The 20,329-nt window shown below is 38.0% G+C and overlaps 1 long non-coding RNA gene across 1 annotated transcript in view; it reads left to right on the top strand.

The window, feature by feature from the left end:
- Positions 1-4,421, top strand: part of LOC141277298 (uncharacterized) — a 145,327-nt gene extending 140,906 nt beyond the window's left edge. Inside the window, exon 3 of the long non-coding RNA XR_012328420.1 lies at positions 3,815-4,421. This is a non-coding gene — a long non-coding RNA (uncharacterized lncRNA). The remainder of the gene's footprint in view (positions 1-3,814) is intronic.
- Positions 4,422-20,329: the final 15,908 nt, after the last annotated feature.

The following is a 20,329-nucleotide window of genomic DNA, read 5'->3' as shown; positions in this document are numbered from 1 at the left end:
AATGAGTTTAGGTGTTTTCCTTCCTCTACAATTTTTTGGAAGAGTTTGAGAAGGATGGGTGTTAGCTCTTCTCTAAAAGTGTGATAGAATTCGCCTGTGAAGCCATCTGGTCCTGGACATTTGTTTGTTGGAAGATTTTTTTTTTTTTTTTTTTTTTTTTTTTTTGTTGGAAGATTTTTAATCACAGTTTCAATTTCATTACTTGTGATTGGCCTGTTCATATTTTCTATTTCTTCCTGGTTCAGTCTTGGAAGGTGATACCTTTCTAAGAATTTGTCCATTTTATAGGCATAGAGTTGCTGGTAGTAGTCTCTTAGGATGCTTTGTATTTCTGCGGTGTCGGTTGTAACTTCTCCTTTTTCATTTCTAATTTTATTGATTTGAGTCCTCTCCCTCTTTTTCTTGATGAGTCTGGCTAATGGTTTATCAATTTTGTTTATCTTCTCAAAGATCCAGCTTTTAATTTTATTGATCTTTTCTATTGTTTTTTTTTGTTTCTATTTCATTTATTTCTGCCCTGATCTTGATGATTTCTTTCCTTCTGCTAACTTTGGGTTTTGTTTGTTCTTCTTTCTCTAGTTCCTTTAGGTGTAACGTTAGATTATTTGAGATTTTTCTTGTTTCTTGAGGTAGGCTTGTATAGCTATAAAATTCCCTCTTAGAACTGCTTTTGCTGCATCCCATAGGTTTTGGATCGTCATGTTTTCATTGTCATTTGTCTCGAGGTATTTTTTGATTTCTTCAGTGATCTATTGGTTATTTAGTAACATATTGTTTAGCCTCCATGTGTTTGTGTTTTTTACGTTTTTTCCTCTGTAATTGATTTCTAATCTCACAACATTGTGGTCGGAAGAGATGCTTGATATGATTTCAATTTTCTTAAATTTATTGAGGCTTGATTTGTGACCCAAGATATGATCTATCCTGGAGAATGTTCTATGAGCACTTGAGAAGAAAGTATAATCTGCTGTTTTTGATTGGAATGTCCTATAAATATCAATTAACTCTATCTGGTCTATTGTGGCATTTAAAGCTTGTGTTTCCTTATTAATTTTCTGTTTCGATGATCTGTCCATTGGTTTAAGTGAGGTGTTAAAATCCCCACTATTATTGTGTTACTGTCGCTTTCCTCTTTTAGAACTGTTAGCAGTTGCCTTATGTATTGTGGTGCTCCTATGTTGGGTGCATATATATTTATAATTGTTATATCTTCTTCTTAGATTGATCCCTTGATCATTATTTAGTGTCCTTCCTTGTCTCTTGTAACATTCTTTATTTTAAAGTCTATTTTATCTGATATAAGTATTGATACTCCAGCTTTCTTTTGATTTCCATTTGCATGAAATATCTTTTTCCATCCCGTCACTTTCAGTATGTATGTGCCCCTAGGTCTGAAGTGGGTCTCTTGTAGACTGCATATATATGGGTCTTCTTTTTGTATCCATTCAGCAAGCCTGTGTGTTTTGGTTGGAGCATTTAATCCATTCACAGTTAAGGTAATTATCGATATGTATGTTCCTATGACCATTTTCTTAATTGTTTTGGGTTTGTTTTAGTAGGTCCTTTTCTTCTCTTTTGTTTCCCAGTTAGAGAAGTTCCTTTAGCTTTTGTTGTAGAGCTAGTTTGTTGGTGCTGAATTCTCTTAGCTTTTGCTTGTCTGTAAAGCTTTTGTTTTCTCCTTTGAATCTGAATGAGATCATTGCAGGGTAGAGTAATCTTGGTTGTGGATTCTTCCCTTTCATCTCTTTATGTATATCATTCCACTCCCTTCTGCCTTCTAAAGTTTATGCTGAGAAATCAGCTGTTCACCTTATGGGAGTTCCCTTGTATGTTATTTGTCATTTTTCCCTTGATGCTTTCAATAATTTTTCTTTGTCTTTAATTTTTGCCAATTTGATTACTATGTGTCTTGGCGTGTTTCTCCTTAAAGGATAAAAAGGTTTATCCTTTTGGGGGCTCTCTGCACTTTATGGACTTGGGTGGCTATTTCCTTTTCCATGTTAGGGAAGTTTTTGACTATAATCTCTTCAAATATTTTCTTAGGTGCTTTCTCTCTATCTTCTCTTGCTGGGACCCCTATAATGCGCATATTGTTGTGTTTAATGTTGTCCCAGAGGTCTCTTAGGCTGTCTTCATTTCTTTTCATTCTTTTTCTTTATTCTGTTCCACAGTAGTGAATTCCAGCATTCTGTCTTCCAGGTCACTTATCCGTTTTCTGCCTCAGTTAGTCTGCTATTGATTTCTTCTAGCATATTTTTCATTTCAGTTATTGTATTGTTCATCTCTGTTTGTTTGTTCTTTAATTCTTCTAGATATTTGTTAAACATTTCTTGCATCTTCTTGATCTTTGCCTCCATTCTTTTTCTGAGGTCCTGATCATCTTCACTATCATTATTCCTAATTCTCTTTCTGGAAGATTGCCTATCTCTGTTTCATTTAGTTGGTTTTCTGGGGTTTTATCTTGTTCCTTCATCTGGTACATAGCCCTCTGCCTTTTCATCTTGTCTATCTTTCTGTGAATGTGGTTTTTGTTCAACAGGCTGCAGGGTTGTAGTTCTTCTTGCTTCTTCTGTCTGCCCTCTGGTGGATGAGGCTATCGAAGAGGCTTGTGGAAGTTTCCTGATGGGAGGGACTGGTGGTGGGTCGAGCTGGCTATTGCTCTGGTGGGCAGAGCTCGGTAAAACTTTAATCTGCTTGTCTGCTGATGGGTGGGGCTGGGTTCCTTCCCTGTTGGTTGTTTGGCCTGAGGTGACCCAACACTGGAGCCTAGTTGGGCTCTTTGGTAGAACTAATGGTGGACTCTGGGAGGGCTCATGCCAAGGAGTACTTTGCAGAACTTCTGCTGCCAGTGTCCTTGTCCTCATGGTGGGGCACAGCCACCCCCCGCCTCTGAAGGAGACCCTCCTACACTAACAGGTAAGTCTGGGTCAGTCTCCTATGGGGTCACTGCTCCTTCCCCTGTGTCCCAGTGCACACACTACTTGGTGTGTGCCCTCCAAGAGTGGAGTCTCTACTTCCCCCAGCCCTGTCAAAGTCCTGCAATCAAAGCCCTCTAGCCTTCAAAGTCTGATTCTCTAGGAATTCCTCCTCCCTTTGCCAGACTCCCAGGTTTGGAAGCCTGACGTGGGGCTCAGAACTTTCACTCCAGTGGGTGGGCTTCTGTTGTACAAGTGTTCTCCAGTTTGTGAGTCACCCACGAAGCAGTTACGGGATTTGATTTTATTGTGATTGCGCCCCTCCTGCCATCTCATTGTGGCTTCTCCTTTGTCTTTGCATATGGTGTATCTTTTTAGTGAGTTCCAGTGTCTTCCTGTTGATGACTGTTAAGCAGTTAGTTGTGATTTCAGTGTTCTTGAAAGAGGAAGTGAGAGCACATCCTTCTACTCCACCATCTTGAACCTATCTCCGTATCCCTTGTTCTTGATGGCTCTCCATTTCCGATAAAGCTCTCCAGTTCAGAATAGCATAAATCCAACTAAACTTTCCTTCCTTTTTGTGGATTTCATTAAATATCAGCATTCTTACAATTATCTCCTCCTCACTCCCTTTAAACTTGAGCTTCTTTTGTAGTCTAAAAAAATGTTTAGAAAAGATATAATGATAGAATCTTTACGTCAATAATCAATACTAAATGTGGAAACATATTTTAATGTTTAGGAAGGTAGAAAGTGGTTTCTGAAGACCTAGGAGATAGTTTCTGATCTTTGGTAAAACTCTAAAATAGATTTAAAAAATAATGATTTGCAGCTTGGGAAAAGTTAACTTGTAATTATTCACAGCTATACCCCAACATTTTCTTTGGTACCCAATGCAGGGGACATTGGTTTGAGCCCTGGTCCAGGAAGATCCCACATGCTGCCGAACAACTAAGCCTGTGTGCCACAACTACTGAGCCAGTATGCCACACTACTGAAGCCTGCGTGCCTAGAACCCATACTCTGCAACAAGAGAAGCCACCACAATGAGAAGCCTGCACACCGCAATGAAGAGTAGCCCCGGCTCGCTGCAGCTAGAGAAAGCCCGCGAGCAGCAATGAAGACCCAACACAGCCAAAAATAAATAAATAAATAAATAAATTTATTTTTAATAAAAGAAGAAAAGAAAGGATAAATAATATAAACAGGGATTTAAATAAAAAGGTACTTTTGATTGAAAAATTAAGATGAATATGCACATTGAAATTTGATGCTATTTTATAAAATAAATGGTAAAAAAAATCCTCTACATGAGTATTTCTCTCTCTGTATTTGTGTGTTAAATAACTATTCCTTCAACATTATATGAATGCAGAAAAAAAATACAGAAGGATACGCACTAATTTTGCAAGAATGTTTATGGATTAGTAAATAGGGGTAAGAGAGCCAAATTAAAAAGGAAAAGAAAAGGGAAGAAAAGAGAAAAAAAAAAAAAAGAAAAAGGGGGAAAAAAGCAAAAGAAACAGCCTACACTAAAATAGCTAGTATGTATGATGTAATCACATACATACTTTGTTATAAAATTGTACAGAAATGTAGACATGAAAAAATAATTAAGATTAAAAAGTACGTTGCAACCAAACTTGCTAGAGAATATATCCAAGGAATTCATATCAGTATGTAGATGCTCTTCTGCTTGCAGTTTCACAAAATGTAGTCCAAAGTGGCCATGGAGACCAAGCATAGTCCTTGATTATTATCAATCTGAAGTTATTATGTATGTGTTCGGCTTGACTGTATTAAAGGAACAGGGGTCAGTTGAATCTGGATTTATGGTTTATTGCAGGGGTCAGCAAACTTTCTACAAAAAAACCAAATAGTAACTATTTTAGGCTTTCTGGGCCATATCGTCTCTATCACGACTACTCATCTCTGCTGCTGTAGGCAAAAGCAGTCATAGACTTCGATGGTTAATTTTATGTGTTAAATTGGGGAGGCTAGAGTATCCAGTTGTTTAATCGAATGCTAATTTAGGCATTGTAGTGAATATATTTTGTATAGTAATTGTAGATAGATAGACAGAAAATAGCTGATAGATGATAGATAGATATAGACAGATAGATAGAAAGATAGATAGGTATTGCATACTATTGGTTCTGTTTCTGTGGAGAACCCTGACTTATACAGAGATAATAAATATATAGATATAAATATATAGATAAATATCTATAAATAATAAATCTCTCTCTATATATAAATATATAGATATTTATTGGAATAGTGTTCAAATAAAACTATTTACAGTAACAGGTAGTGGATCACATTTGGCCTTGTACCATAGTTTTCCAACCTTTAGTACTATCAATAATAAAAGATAGTTGCTTTTATTAAAAACTCTGTTTCCATTTCCTCCCCACCCCCCACACTGCTATCTAAAGATGAAGGACCAGTTGTACTAGAGATGGCTTGTGACAGTTTGCAAGGGGCAGTAGTTAGACTTTTCAGGAATTTGTGAGCTGATTTTTTTTTTTTTTTCGGTACGCGGGTCTCTCACTGTTGTGGCCTCTCCCGTTGCGGAGCACAGGCTCCGGACGCGCAGGCTCAGCGGCCATGGCTCACGGGCCCAGCTGCTCCACGGCATGTGGGATCTTCCCAGACCGGGGCACGAACCCACGTCCTCTGCATCGGCAGGCGGACTCAACCACTGCGTCATCAGAGAAGCCCTGTGAGCTGATTTTTAAACACAGCCATTCTTAAAAATTGAATTATATAAACTTGCAATGAAACAACTTGTATTAAAAATGGGAAACAAATACTCAAAGCTCATCACTTCCTATTTGTTTTATGACATTTTATTATTACCTATGCTTCTGTGGTTATTTGCATCTATTGTATCTTTATGGCAGAAACACCATATAATGGTGTTGCACATTCTTTCTTAATTCCAAATTCAGTGATAATCACGTTGGTTGCTTAAAATTGGCCATGGTAGAAGTATCAACACCAAAGAAATCAACAAATACTACAAATCAAGGCTTGATTTATTGTGTTGTTGGTTGTCTAGATTTAAGAAAGTGATGTAGAAAATGCTAATAAAACATAAACAAAAATAAGTGTTGTGTTTATAACTCATATTGTAAATAATACAGAAACTCGAGGAAATATTCTATAGTATTCAAAAACTATTATCCAATTTAGTAAAGAAGTTGCTCACATTATTGATGAATGGGTGGGTCTGTGACATACATCTTTGTTGTTTCACTTTTGTCTTACTCATTAACATAAATAATATTAACCACAATTTATTTGTAAACTACATTTATACATCAGTTACAGCCATAGGTTTGCTATAGGTACAATAGTTCAGCAAAAATCAGTGAAAGTGTTGTGTGACAATCAGCTAGCTATATGGAATTTAAAATAGAGAGCACTGCATATTTTATTATTATATATGTTATATATAATAATAAATAATTATATATAATATATAAATTATATATAATAATAAATAATTATATATAATTTATATAATATATAAATTATATATATATGTATGTGTATGTATATATATATATATAATTTTTTTCAGGAGCAGCCTGGAAAGGCCACATTGAAATTACATAAGAAATGGAATTGTTGGAGGCAGAAAATAATAGACCAGTAGTTTATTAATCCTGCAAAATAGGGCATAATTAAGAGAGAAGGATAAGTGAGGAAAAAAGCAACACTAGCCAGGATCTTTTTATATAAGCAGTAGGGAGAGAGGCAAGATTTTTGAGCAGCTACTATAAAGAATTGGGTAAAGAAGATCTTTAGAATATTTTGCCATGGAATGTAATATAATTCCTCTTTGTGGGAATTTAGTAAAAATTTACATTTTTTTCATCTTTTTAGACATTTGTGTTTCTTTTGAATGCATACCTAAACTTTGATGGGCATGAAGCAGTTGGGTTGTATTTAGATCACATGGTATTTTCATACTATAATTATTATTTGGAGTTAATGTGGGTTCACTATGAACAAATTATGCCAAACTTGCTTTCTTTCCCCTTAGGATAGGGTAGTTACACTAGCATATCTTGAGAACAACAAGAGAAACAACAATACATTTATTACTATATTAATTATCATTTTTATATTATTGGCAGCTGTTCTACATTCTTTACATGGATTAATTCACTTAATCATCACAACAACCAAATGAGGCAGGTACAAATAATTTAGCATCATCATTTTACGAATCAGGGAATAGAACTAGAGAGGGGGAGAAACTTGCTCCAAAGCATGTAGCTAGCAAAGTCTAGTGGGATTAGAATCAAGGCAACCTAGTCCTGAGGGTCACACTATAATGCTACAAAATCACCAAGCATTAGCAAAACAGTGTAAAATTCATCTTGTCCTTGGTTTGTAAAGGGCACTGATATCAATCAAAAGATGGCTGTCTGTCAGGGTGTTGGAAAGCTGCCTGTATTTGATTTTATTGACTGATTTCATAAAAGCATTTCTTGAGCATCTGGTTGTTTAACAGAATGTCACAGGAGAGACAAAGATGAATAAAACATGACTCCTCGTTTGAGGAGCTTAAAATCCAGATATTCACTGTTTGTTTTTTTTTTTTTTAAATCAATCTCTTGAATGAAGTCAAGAAGCAAATCAAGTATGTCCCAAAACTGGGACAGGATTTTAAAAAATTCAAATTCAAAAAGCTCCTAACAGTTTCCACTAATATTCTGAAACTAATCAGCGTCACCATAATGTAAAGATTTGCTTATTCAAAATCAAGTGCATAGATACAGCAGAAAAAAATCTGCTTTCATGGCAGCTTCTGTAAAACATAGCTAGAGGTTTTAGGATTAACCTCAGGACTAAAGTGCTATTGAAATTTGTGATGTGCTCTTAGGTTATAGTAATAGAAATAATATGTCCAGAATGAGAGCTTTTTGGTTTTGTTTTTTTTATTCCTTGGAGCTCTGCAGTGGTCAACCATCTTGGCAATATTCTTTTCAGTTCAGGCTGTAACATTTTAACAGGAACATTAAAAATTTGTGACTGAGACACATGGAAAAGGGTAACTAAATCAAGTCATATGAAGAATGACTGAAGAAACTGAGGATGTTTAGCCTGGACAAGGAAGGCTCAGAAAGTATAGGGATCAGATTCCAAAATATTTGGAGGGTTGTCATGTGGAAGAAGGAGTGAACTCTTGAGCAGCTCCAAAAGTAAAACCAGCACAAACCACCTGAAGGTTATCTCGGGTTAGCAAAAGAAACCTGGAAGTGTTGAGCTACTAAATAATGGATTGGGCTTCCATGGGCTAGAGAAAGGGCTCTAGAGAGGGTGCTGTGAGGAGGATGGCTTGGGGGCTGCTGTCGAAGAGCATCATGGTGAAAGCATCTTCCAAAATTAAAAACCCATGATTTATATGACACAACACAAACAATTCCCTAAACCTGTAGGACACACACAGGAAGATCGTATATTCCTCAAATACATGAAAATTATACAACTAACCTATGAGTAGCAATTATCTTTATATTGTTCCTATAAACAAAAGAAGCATTGACATTTAGGTCATGAAAAGAGAAGAACTAAGTGGCCTGTGCAATTGCCTTTGGGCATAGAAAGTCCAGGAACTGTGGGCATAAGCCCCGAGGTATCTACTCCATGGAGAACAGGGGCTCTTTTGATACGCAGAAGTGAACAGAGAAGGAATACAAGGTTCACGCTAGATGCAACTTTAAATCCTTCAGCACAGTGCCTAGCAGTCATAAAAAAGCAAACAGAAGTCAGCAAAGCCTTTCCAGAGGTGATGAATAGAAACAGAACAAATTACTCTCACCTAAATAAATGCTATATCCATGCACTGCCTCTGCAAAGAGACAAGGGCAAAAATTCTGGCACGTGGGCCTTCAGGTAATTTACACAAACCAAGTTAATGTAATTGGCAAGTGGACACCTAAAGACAGAGCATTTAAAGAGAATCCCATCGAGGCCAGAAGAGGCCAAAGGGATCTGGTAGAAGAGAAAGTTCTAGGCTTGTTGAATACAGGAAAAAAGAAAAAAGAGAGAGAGAGAGACTGAGATTGCAATCCAGACAAAGCTTAGTGGAGAGTCAAGAAGAGTTAAGGGGAACAGACCTTTGCTTAGCTGATGAAAACCCTCGATGAAATCCCAACCACACCATGCAATTTATTGAAAGTTGTTTCTTCCCCACTAACCAACCAGCTTCCACGAGTCTCAAGCATTCTTTCTGACTTATTTCATTAACATTTCCTTCTTTTTCTGGAGTGGTCAGAGCCCTAGGGAATCTCTCTCTCTCCTCGCTCCTTGCCCCCAACCAGTGGGGCATTGAATGAGAGCCAGAGTGTTGTCTGCGTAAAGAGAAATTGCAAAACCACAAATTGCAGAAAATCGTTACTGCCAAAAATCGAAAGGAACACACAATATCACCAGGCCTCTTAAAAAGCAATTGCGCATTTCACAGGCCTTTGGATAATTCAGGTTTGTTTGGTAACTTTCTCACCCATACCACCCAGAAGACAATTCTCTTCCACCAGAGGCAGTGGTCCCAAAGAGTATGTGTAATTGAAAAGAAAGAAAAAATGTGGGTGCAAGACTCTCCAGGGGCATGATATGTTTGGATTTGGTTCTTTTTGTTTTATTGTGCAGTGTCGATTTTAAGGCCCAAAGTTTGCTTCCAGAGTCCCCAGAGACTCCCACATAAACAGCGAAAGCCTCCAATAATCTAATAAGAATCCCTTGAAGATAGAAAGCGTTTTTAGATGACAAAATCTTTCTGAAACATTATGCTCTTATCACAACCACCCATTGGTGGAGGCAGGAAAATGTTTTTCTTCCCACTCCACCCTCCACCCCCCATAATACAGATACGTAGAAACTGAGGGGTTAACTAAAATTCTCAAAGTCATACCACTTCTGCGGGAGTGATCTGGGACTCAGACAGGCACCTTCTGATTTTTACACCTGAGTTCCTTCCATCATCTGCCCTTTTTCTCCAAGGGGGCACATCTTCCTGACTTGGGTAAGGCTGTCCCCCATCAGTGCGGCTGGCGTTTTACTTGGCATGTACACATTTCCAGGACCTTTACTTGCAAAGTCTCCTGCCACCTACTGTGGATGGAAGCCTTGTTTGAATAGAGTGCTGATTGCGTGGTTGTCCATTTGCATCGATTGTATCATACAATCATCATTAGGACACAAGGCCAGCTCCAGAGGGGCCCATTGAGTCTGGCTGTCAAAATGAACCCCAGTCACAGTTGCCTGATGATTTGAATGCGTTTCCATGACTCCACAGGTCAGACCAACTTTGTGCCAGTTGCTCAGAGATGACATGGAGAGGTATGTAGATGTATCTTGTCTGGATGGTGTAAAATTCTAATGCAAGTTTACTAAGGATATTTACTAATAAAATAGGTCACCAAGCACTTTGTATGTCCTTGAGAAAAAAATGTAAAAATAAAATGATCACAAATTGACCTAAGGTGAAATAACTAGACTTCCCCTTCCCCCCACCCCCTCCACGAATCTGGGAGGTGTAAAAGGTGTTTTCAACTGAAATTTTGATCAAGAGATCTTGAGCTAATAGTCATATATGTGTTCATAGTTGTGTATTTGCATATAGCGACTTAAAATGCTGCCTTAAATTGCCCCTTCATCTAATTTTCACCACGAACATATACCAACTATTTTTTAGTATTTAACATTAAATCATTTAAAAGCACTGTAAACCTAAATAGGCAGACGCAGTATGACAAAGAGCTACCAAATATGGATATGCGGGGAAGGAAACACAAGTGGTCTCCCCTGAACAGCGTTCTATGTTCAAAAGCGAGAATATAGTCAAAAGTTCCCATTTGTACAAATAAAATACTCATGATAGCACATGAAAAGGGAGACTGCTCATAAAATCTAACATGACTTTATTGGTAAAAGTTGCTTAAATCATTCACAACATGCAGGTGTCTTGATACTGCAGTAAAGAGCACAGCAATATAATATAGAGCCTGACATTTTCCAAATTCCAGTGAATGCATAATACTTAGACATAAAATTTAAATGATTTTAAGGGTGATGATTCTTGTGTTGATGTTTGAATATTTGGGGAATAGCAGTGGGATCAATTTGTTCTAGAGAACAAACGAAAAACATCATCCAGGCAAGGCAGTGAAAACTAAGTTTTTCTTACAGTTCAGCTGAACACATCATTTTCTCAGGGACTGAATGATTCAAAAGAGAATTTATTAGAACACATATAATACGTATAATTCAAGTGAGACCTCTGGATTCTCTCAGGTCCAAGAGTGTCTAATTAATGCTTCAGTGAGTGCTGAGATGCATCCTCCACTAGAAATTCTGTGTGAATCAGGAGCTGGGAGTTGATGGACACTCCTTGGTTCACCTGAGTCAACCTTCTACCTTATGGTTGTTGATCTCCTGCTTACTTATCTGTGGTGACAAGAAACTCACTACCATTTAAGCTACTACTGAATAGCTAGAGTCTTTATATTGAACCCACATTTATCCTCTGTTTTTTGAACTTGGGTAATAGAATCTAGCGTGGGTGGTGGTGGGGTTTTGTTTTAAGAATTTGTGATATATGTTGCAAGGTAAGGAATATTAGATGTCTTGGTTCTTAGATTTTCATAATCAAATTATTCCAGAGACAGATGGAATGTTCATATTTTCTGGTTAAAACCTTTATACCCATTTTATTAAAAAAGAAAAAAAAATCACATCCTAATTCCCAGAGGCAAAACTCTAAAATACTCAGAACTCCCCAGCCTGGATCTGGTATAATTTTATTTGGTCTTTTAGAATAGAGGGGGTTTGTAATTTGTGTAGGGACACTGGGAGTACCAAGAGTAAAGAAACATAATACTCAGGAGATTCATTCTAGAAAGAACACTGGTTTACAGAGTTGCCATAATGCAGTACACACAGGAAGGAATTATTAAGATAACTACCATATTGTTAAACGTAAAACAGTCTGTGATTCCAAGGATCGACTGGGCAAAGAGTAATAAAGTAGTCAGCCATTTTTTGAGAGAACCTGAATATTCAAAGGTTTGCTGTCACACTGTCATAATGTCTAAAAGAATATTGCCTAATTTTTTCCTCATTACTTTTTTCTAGCTTTTTAGAGGCAACCTAGTCACAACCACAATCAGGTTCAATCTGTTTCCCAAACAGTGTATAAAATGTTCCACAAAGTCATACAAATCAAGAGTGTGAAATATTAGATTCAAACTGCATTTGTTGAGCCAGACTTGAAAAATGCAGCAATGTGAGATGGGAGCCTTAAAGATTAGGAGGTTTTAGGAATTAGAGCTGAGAAGGAGACACCATTTCAAGGTGGACATGTACTTACATTTTGCTGCAAGTGAAATGCCTGTCTTTAAAGGGTAGCCTCTGAAACAAAGAGAGAAAAAAGTGTGTTAAAAAAAATACACAGTAACCAATTACAAGTGAAAAGTCACTGAGTTGCCTTCAGAGGTGCTGCCACTGATTGAAAAATTGAGAAGCTTAGAGATGAAAACATTTTGATTGGGAACTCTTCTCGGAGGTACAGGGAGATGTAACCCACAAAGAAAGCATGTAAGTCAACTGTGGTATCTCATTGCACACTCAGCTCCCTGCCCCGAACATCCCCGAATTTCAAGATCACTTGATGTTCACTTTGTCTCCCAGATCTGTTCCTGGCAAGAGGAGATACGGAGTCTAGTTGCATAGGCCAATGGCTCAGACTCATCATCCTCTTGCTTCTGGTTCATACTGACTTTGCACCTTGTTCTTGAAGGCCCAGTTCTGACACTTTGTTCCATTAACTGAAACTCCTCCTAAAAATTATGATTTTCTCAATTCATGCTTATTGAGATAAGTGGACAAATTTTCTTTTCCAAGAAAATTTTTCCAATTTTTCTGGTGAGTATGGGGTGGGAGGGTGTTGAAATCAATGCCAAGTTTCTCTTTATTCAAGATGGCAGTGAAAAGAGAGGAACAATTAGACTGTGCCCGTGCTTGGAAGGAGTTTGCCAGTTGTGCAGACAATTTTTTCAGTGTGGCAGCCCACCAGACAATTCACTTCCAAATCCATTTTTTTAAATCTATTGTTGTTATATCCAAAAGGGTATTTTTCAAGGTAATAGGTTTAATTGGGGACGGCAGGTAAGTCCCCATGATTGACATGAACTGTTCGCATTGTGAGGTTCAAATGGTTCCGGGTCATCTCCCAGACTGAACACTAAAGTCGTGGTGTCCTCAGCCTGACAAAAAGATCTTGTCCCGCCACCCACATGGATCTGGATGAGGCAGATTAGTCACTTCAGTGAGCAATATTTTTCCAAGCTCTGCCATTTTTAGTAATAGTGACTTTTGCAAATGGATTCAGTGCTCTGGGATGGAGAGAAATAACAATAGTGGCTAATTCAAAGAATTGTTGTAAGGGTTAAATAAGATAATACATGTAAAATAGTAGTATAAGGCTGGCCTATAGTGAGGACTCAGTGAATGCTACCTGGTACTGTTACTGTTATTATTATTATCAGTAGGCCAATTTGGAAAACCAAATTAAGAAGATATGATAAGTCCATGGAATTGGAACTAGGAAGGTAGCTACAGAGAGAGTTTTGCTTGGGTAAGATGTCTCCACTCTTGGCAGTCAAAACTGTACCATTTTCCCAAATTTCTCTCCCAGATGGCCTTCCTCGAATTTTCATTCTTCCAACTGCTGAGTGCAATTTGAATTAGATCCAAACCCATATTGAAAAATCCCTCAATATTTTAGTAAGCCACCTAATTCCTCATTGACAATCATGAAGATGGTTGGGGATGGGCTTCCTAGATTGATAAAGTGCTAAATTATTGAACGGCTGGGCCCAGGAAGAACAAAGATAATTCTTCGAGTTTTTACACAAGGTAGGTGCACTGTGCATTTTTATAGAGCTGAATCTTTTAGATGGATCCTATGGTGTGATTCAGCAAGACGTCATACGTGTCACCGAGTCTACGGAATTAGGACCACTCCTCTGACCTCCCCCTGAAATACACTCCCCCACCCCATCCCCACCCCGCTCTTGCCCCTCAAACAAAAAGTGTATCGAAAATTCCTCTGAAATTTCGACCCCTTCAGCTCTTTTAAGCAAATTATTGCTAGGAAACAAATTTAGAACGTTCTCACCTACTGAGAAAAGTTTTTACTACTGCCCCATATAATAGCTTCTTCTTTAACTACAAAAGTATTAACAAAGAAAACTGTCCGTTACTTCAAGAATTCATTGAATAAGAGCTCCTCATTTGGGCAACAATTTTACAGCAATATCATTGGCTACTTTGAAAACTATTCAGAGCCACCCTTGAGACTACCTTATGTAGCTACCTAATGCGGTGGTACCAATCATTTTTCTTGCGGTACAAAATAAATAAAGCCGTTAAGAACATTGTGGCGGTGAGGTTTTACAGATCATTAAAAACCATAAAACTCACCTTTGCTTTTCTAAGCTTTCTTCCACATTAGAAAAAGAAAACCTGAGTTCTTAAAGGAGAAAGAAAGCCCTTAAAATTAATAATTAACTCATTTGCTAAATGTTTCTTGAGCGCCTGGTATGTGAAGGCCCCCATGCTAGGCCCTAATATATCCCCTGCCCGCATGATAATGTCTGTCTGACTGGAGAGACAACTATACATTTGGAAGTATTGTGTGATGATATAATGCAACCTTACAAGGTGCTCAGTGAGGAGGGAAGGTGGTCTTTGAGGATCCAATCTAGAAAGAGAAATCAGGGAAGTCTAATTGAGGAAGTGTTAGGATAATGTCTGAAGAAAAATTCATATTAATGATAACAGCTAAGATTGCTGAGTGCTTCATGCATCAGAAACTCTCCTAAGTGCTTTCACATGCACTGATTCACTTATTACTCAGAATGCCATGAGAGGTGTTATTCTGACCCCAGGGTAGGAGTTAAGAAGGCAAATGGAGAGAGTGGAGCACACCAGGCAAAGGGACATCATCAAGGGCACAGGCTCTGAGCAAGAGGAACTGGCTCCTTTGAGAACTGAGAGACCAAACCACCATTTTTCTTATTTGCACATTTCAACAGAGTCCATTCTTCCACCTGGTGGGAGTCTTCAGGGGGTCATGGCTGGGGCTCTTCTGATACCAATCCTGGATTACTTTAGCTATGGAAGCCTAGCCTCTGCTCCCACCTTGGGGAGATAAGAGGCACATCTTGGCCCCCTGCCTGTACCACACTCACCCAGCACCCCAAGCCACACTCAGAAGGCATGCAAGGCCGGCAAGTTACCATCCTCAAGTCATGGTAGCGCTTGGCCCTGATTCAGTTGCCAGGTCCATAGGAATGGACGTTGTCCAAAGCCTTGGATACCAACTCTGGTCTCCTTGTTAGAAATCTGATCTCCTGTGCTCTGATGATCACTGAAATCTGTCAACTGACAGTCCTGGAGCAACTGATCCCTAGGCCAAAATGTCCAACCGAAGGATTTTCTCTGCATCACACATCTCTCTCAACTTCTCACCCTGGTCCCTGTGGCTGATACCATCTGGTTACAATCTTTAACCTACAATTGACACTCACTAAAAAATAGACAACTTAGTAATTTTGGAATGTTCTCTGCTGATTGAAATATTTAGCTTGAGTTGTCTGCTGTTTAAAACTTTTATGACATGCAAAAAGTTGCATCAGTACAACTGTAATTGTTTGAATAATGTAACACATGGAGTCAAATCCCCTATACACCTATTCCTCTCTATAATACGCAATAAGCTACTTCTTACATGTCCAAGTTATAAGTTTTGAGATGAAGTGGCTGCTACTTTCTTATTCCAAATATTGAATTAATTCTATTTTATGTTAATTTTAATTATGTGCTTATTGCTATGGTAGGAATACTTATTCTTTATCTCAGTCCCAGGAGTGCTGGGAACCAATAATCTTTTAAATTACCTGGGAAGGGGGGAATTGGGGGTGGAGATAAATTGGGAGATTGGGATTGACATATACATGCTACTATATATAAAATAAATAAATAAAAAGACCTACTGTATAGCACAGGGAATTCTACTCAATATTCTGTAATGACCTATATGGGAAAAGAATCTAAAAAAGAGTGGATATATGTATATGTATAACTGGTTCACTTTGCTGTACAGCAGAAACTAACACAACATTGTAAGTCAACTATACTCCAATAAAAATTAAAAAACAAAAACAAAAACAGTTCTCCCCCAAAAAATATTACCTGAGAAATTAATTTAAGAAAACCAATGCATGTTTTATATAAGATAGAATATGACAATTACTGCATAATAATAATAATAATAATTTGTGAACAGTGGATCCTTTTCACTTTGATCACATGTCCTTTATGTGCTGCTGTTGTTGAGAGTTTCAGGGCCTCTGCCCACGGCTCCCACACAGAAGGTAAAGGCGATGGTATCAGAGGCCAAGAGTCCAGTCTCAGATCTTCCACTGACCTCCAGGGTGACCTCTAACCAATTATTTAACCTTATGATTTTTAGGTTTATGAGAGTACACATATATACATCAACCTTTATGTAGCTCAATGCCTTTGTCTATAACATGGAAATAACAGTAGCACCTGCACCTCTCCTAAGATTGCTGTGCTTATCAGAGGAATAATGCATACAAAGCACTTGGCAGAGAACTTGCCCATTCTAAGTGCTTAACATGCGATAGTTATGATTGTCTTTATTGAGTCCAAACTGAAAAATTACCTTACAAAGAATTGCACTTTCCATTTGGATCAAAGTGTTCCTTAAATGGTCACAAAACATGCCATCTTCAAACTCTTTTGTCTCTGACTCTGGGTCTTGATTTGACCCAAAGTATGCTTTTCCTTAAAAAGTCATAGTTGATTGGCTTTTCATGACTGTTGATAATTTTGCTAACAGTAGCTTTAATTTTTTTTTTTTTTTTTTTTTTTTTTTTTTTGCTGCTAGTGTTTTAAGAATTTTATAAACATTTCCAATAGCTTCCCTTATGGTATTGGAATTTCACTGTTATTTTTTTCCAAGTTTTGACTCTGTGCCTTTGCTGAGAACTCAGCAAACCCTTCCATTGCCTTGCCATGTTTAGTTATACATGGCTTCTTGTGTTTTGATTTCTTTCTAGCTTTTAAACAGTAAAAAATTTAATTAAATAAGCAATTTTCATTTCTGAAAATTTGGAAATACAAAAGAGCCCCAAAATTAAGTAAAAGAGTTCAGAACCTCACAGATTTATTCTGAAGTATATAAAGAAGTGAATGTCTTGTCCAACACCCCAGCCTCATTTCCCAGAGGTAATGCTGTTTATAGTATGTGAGGGTATCATTCCAAATTGTGTTTTATGCTTATGAAAGCAAATATACATACATAAACCTTTAGACATATACACTAATACACACCATTAAAATTTTTTAACAAAACAAGATCATGCTATATAATGCTGTATAATATGCTTTTATTCTTTTCATAGTATTTTTGTAGACTTTGTATACAAGTCTGTATACATACATCTCCTCATTTTTTTAGTGGCTAAATAGAAATTTATTTATGTGCATGCCCTAATTTATTTAAACAATCCCATATTGATGAACACTTTGGTTGCATGTGATGTTTTGCTATTACAATAAGCTTGCAGTGAGAAAGCATTTTGAACTTCTTTTTCTTGCCTTGTGCCCTTATACTGTAAGGTAGTTCTTAGAATTGTGAGTACTTTATAATGGGGCATATGCCACTTAATATTAAATGGAGAGTCCAAATTACTCTACAAGAAGGTTGAACCTATTCACCCTCTACCAACAATAGGATGTATCCTCCATGTGGAGCTTTCACTATCCACTCATAATTTCTATTTCTTTGAGATTTTTTTCCTCTGTGTGATAATTCTTCCATCTGAGCGGCAAGATACTTAATTCAGTTTTCAGCAATGTTTTTGAGTTCCAGGAACTCTTTCTTTTTCACAGATTGCTCCTTTGCAATAGCTTCTCTAGTCTCCCTAGGAATTTATATTATTTTATTTTAGAGTTCTTTTGATTTCTTTTTTTAAGGGTCCCTCACGGAGAGCTACCTTTTCTGATTATGTTGTTTTTTCCACCTTCAAACTGGTGAGTCACCTTTAACACTTTGTACATTTTCTCTCCCCACTGTTAACTTGTCTGCACACATCCAGATCTCCTGACCCATAAGAGAAGAGGGGTCCTCAGCCCATATGCATGGAGGCTGTTGGGGTCTCCTAAGTAGTAGGGGGGTCTGCCAATGGTGAGAGGTGAAGGAAGAATCTTTCCCTGGGGGAGGGACTGGTAGGCCAGGACCCCTCAACTGAGTGGTATGAGGGAGACCTCCACGTTCTCAGGATCCTCCTGGTAGATGTGGAGTGTAAGCATTCTCTTCATGTTAAATACACTTGGTGTATTCTATAGTCCTGGTCTTCTCAAAAACAAAACACAAAGCAACAGCAACACATCTAAATACGAGTCCCAAAACAATAAAGAAACGTCTGTGTTGAAGCCAAGTTGACATGTCAGTCCAAGGGTAGATAGACTCTCACCTTCAAGATAAGGGCATTAAGAAATTTGCATAAGCATGGCACTCTCAGAAAGCATGTCAATAATATTATGAATTATATCCTATGTTGGATATGGGACTATTTTGGTAAAACAATTTTATTACACACTCTATTCAAATAGTATATGTTAATGATCAACAGCAATAAAATAGATGGTCCATTTTGCCCAATAATGTATTTATCAACATATACCAGATATTTAAAATGTATCCCAGGTGTAGAACATATAACACTGGCAAAAGCGCGGGGATGATTTTTCTCACTAAGGCATTTACATGAGAGAACTTCTAGAAAATGACTCTACGATTATAGTGACATATGTGGTAAGTACTATGATACAGCAACGTCTGGGATACTACAGGAGCAAAGGAGGTTCTTTTTAAATCAGATTAAGCCAGATTTTTCCAAAGAAGGTGATAATGGGTTTGTGAAAAAAAGAAGTTAAATGTTCAAGTAAGTTTGGGGAATGTTGGGTTAAAGATAGTGAAATAGGTCTTTCCACTGTAATCTTTCTCAGACCTTTTAATATTCTAATATTTATTATAAATTCCAGAGAGAGGTAACGCCCCAAGTTTATGTGACCGAAGAACCCTTCTACCATGCATTTTGAAGGACACATGGGGGGAACAATGGCCGAAGTGATGCAGGGCAGCTCTCCGGAGGGATAATGGCAGAGCTGAGATTTCAAAATGAGCAGGCGTGAGCAAAAGGGGTAGGGAAGGGCAGTCTCAGTAGAACAGCATATGCAAAGGCCCAGAGACAGGACAGGCACCGAGGTAATATGCTACGTAGCGCAAAGGAGCTAGACCAAAGAATTCCACAGGAAGAAGTGACTGGGGGCAGGGCGGGGGAGGAGGACAGAGATAAGCAAGAGTTAGCCAGATCATTCCACCCAGGTAAAGAGTTGCACTTCACCCTGAAAGCCAAGAAGCATATTTGAAGTTTTCTAAAATAGAGGAGAGGTATGAACGGATTTGCTTTGTCAAAAACATCACCCTGGTCGCAGCATAGCTATGGATTGCAGCTAGGTCAGCCTGGAGAAAGGAAGCATAGTCAGAAGGAGTTATTGAACTAACCCAGATGTCAGTATCGAGGGACTGAACTGGAGGAGAAAGATGGGTGAATAGATAGAAAGGTTAGAGTGATCAAATAGATAGATTAGATACATAGACAATAGATAGGTAAGTAGATAGATACACAGATACATAGATAAGGGGCTAAGGAGAGTCTGCAGGACCAGGTGGCCAACTGGATGAGGGGTGAGTGGGACATAAAGGATCAGGTGATTTCTGGGGGACTGGGTGGGTGATACCATCACTTAGAGAGATGGGGAATATTTGCAGGAGGAGCAGATTTGCATCAAACCTAATGACAGGATAGGTGGTAGGATTCAGGTGAGAAGGGATGGAGGCCCAAGCCAAAGCTGAAGCCATAGTCTTCATCATGTTGAACCTGAAGAGCTGTTGAACATGTAACTGTTAAGATTCTAACAGGTAAATCTATCAGAGATAATAGCAATGCTAGAAACCCAGAGGTCATATAAATTATTCCTTAGGAAACACAGATCTCATTTACAACTTCTGTATCCCAAACCCCTCAAATGACAAAGACAAGTACAAACTATTTTTAAATGAACCTAGATTGGTGAAAAAATTATTGTTTAAAACCCAAACTGACTAAACTCTTCTGCCTTCCAGTGGCGGTGGGGTGAACTTATTCATATCAGTGAGAAAATAACTCTTCAGGGTTTCTCAACCATTGCACTGTTGACATTTGGGGTCAGATAATTCTTTGTTGTGGGGACTGTCC

This window comes from Tursiops truncatus, chromosome 20, assembly GCF_011762595.2.
Source record: "Tursiops truncatus isolate mTurTru1 chromosome 20, mTurTru1.mat.Y, whole genome shotgun sequence".
Lineage (NCBI taxonomy): Eukaryota > Metazoa > Chordata > Mammalia > Artiodactyla > Delphinidae > Tursiops > Tursiops truncatus.
This window is presented reverse-complemented; position numbering and strand designations above follow the sequence as displayed.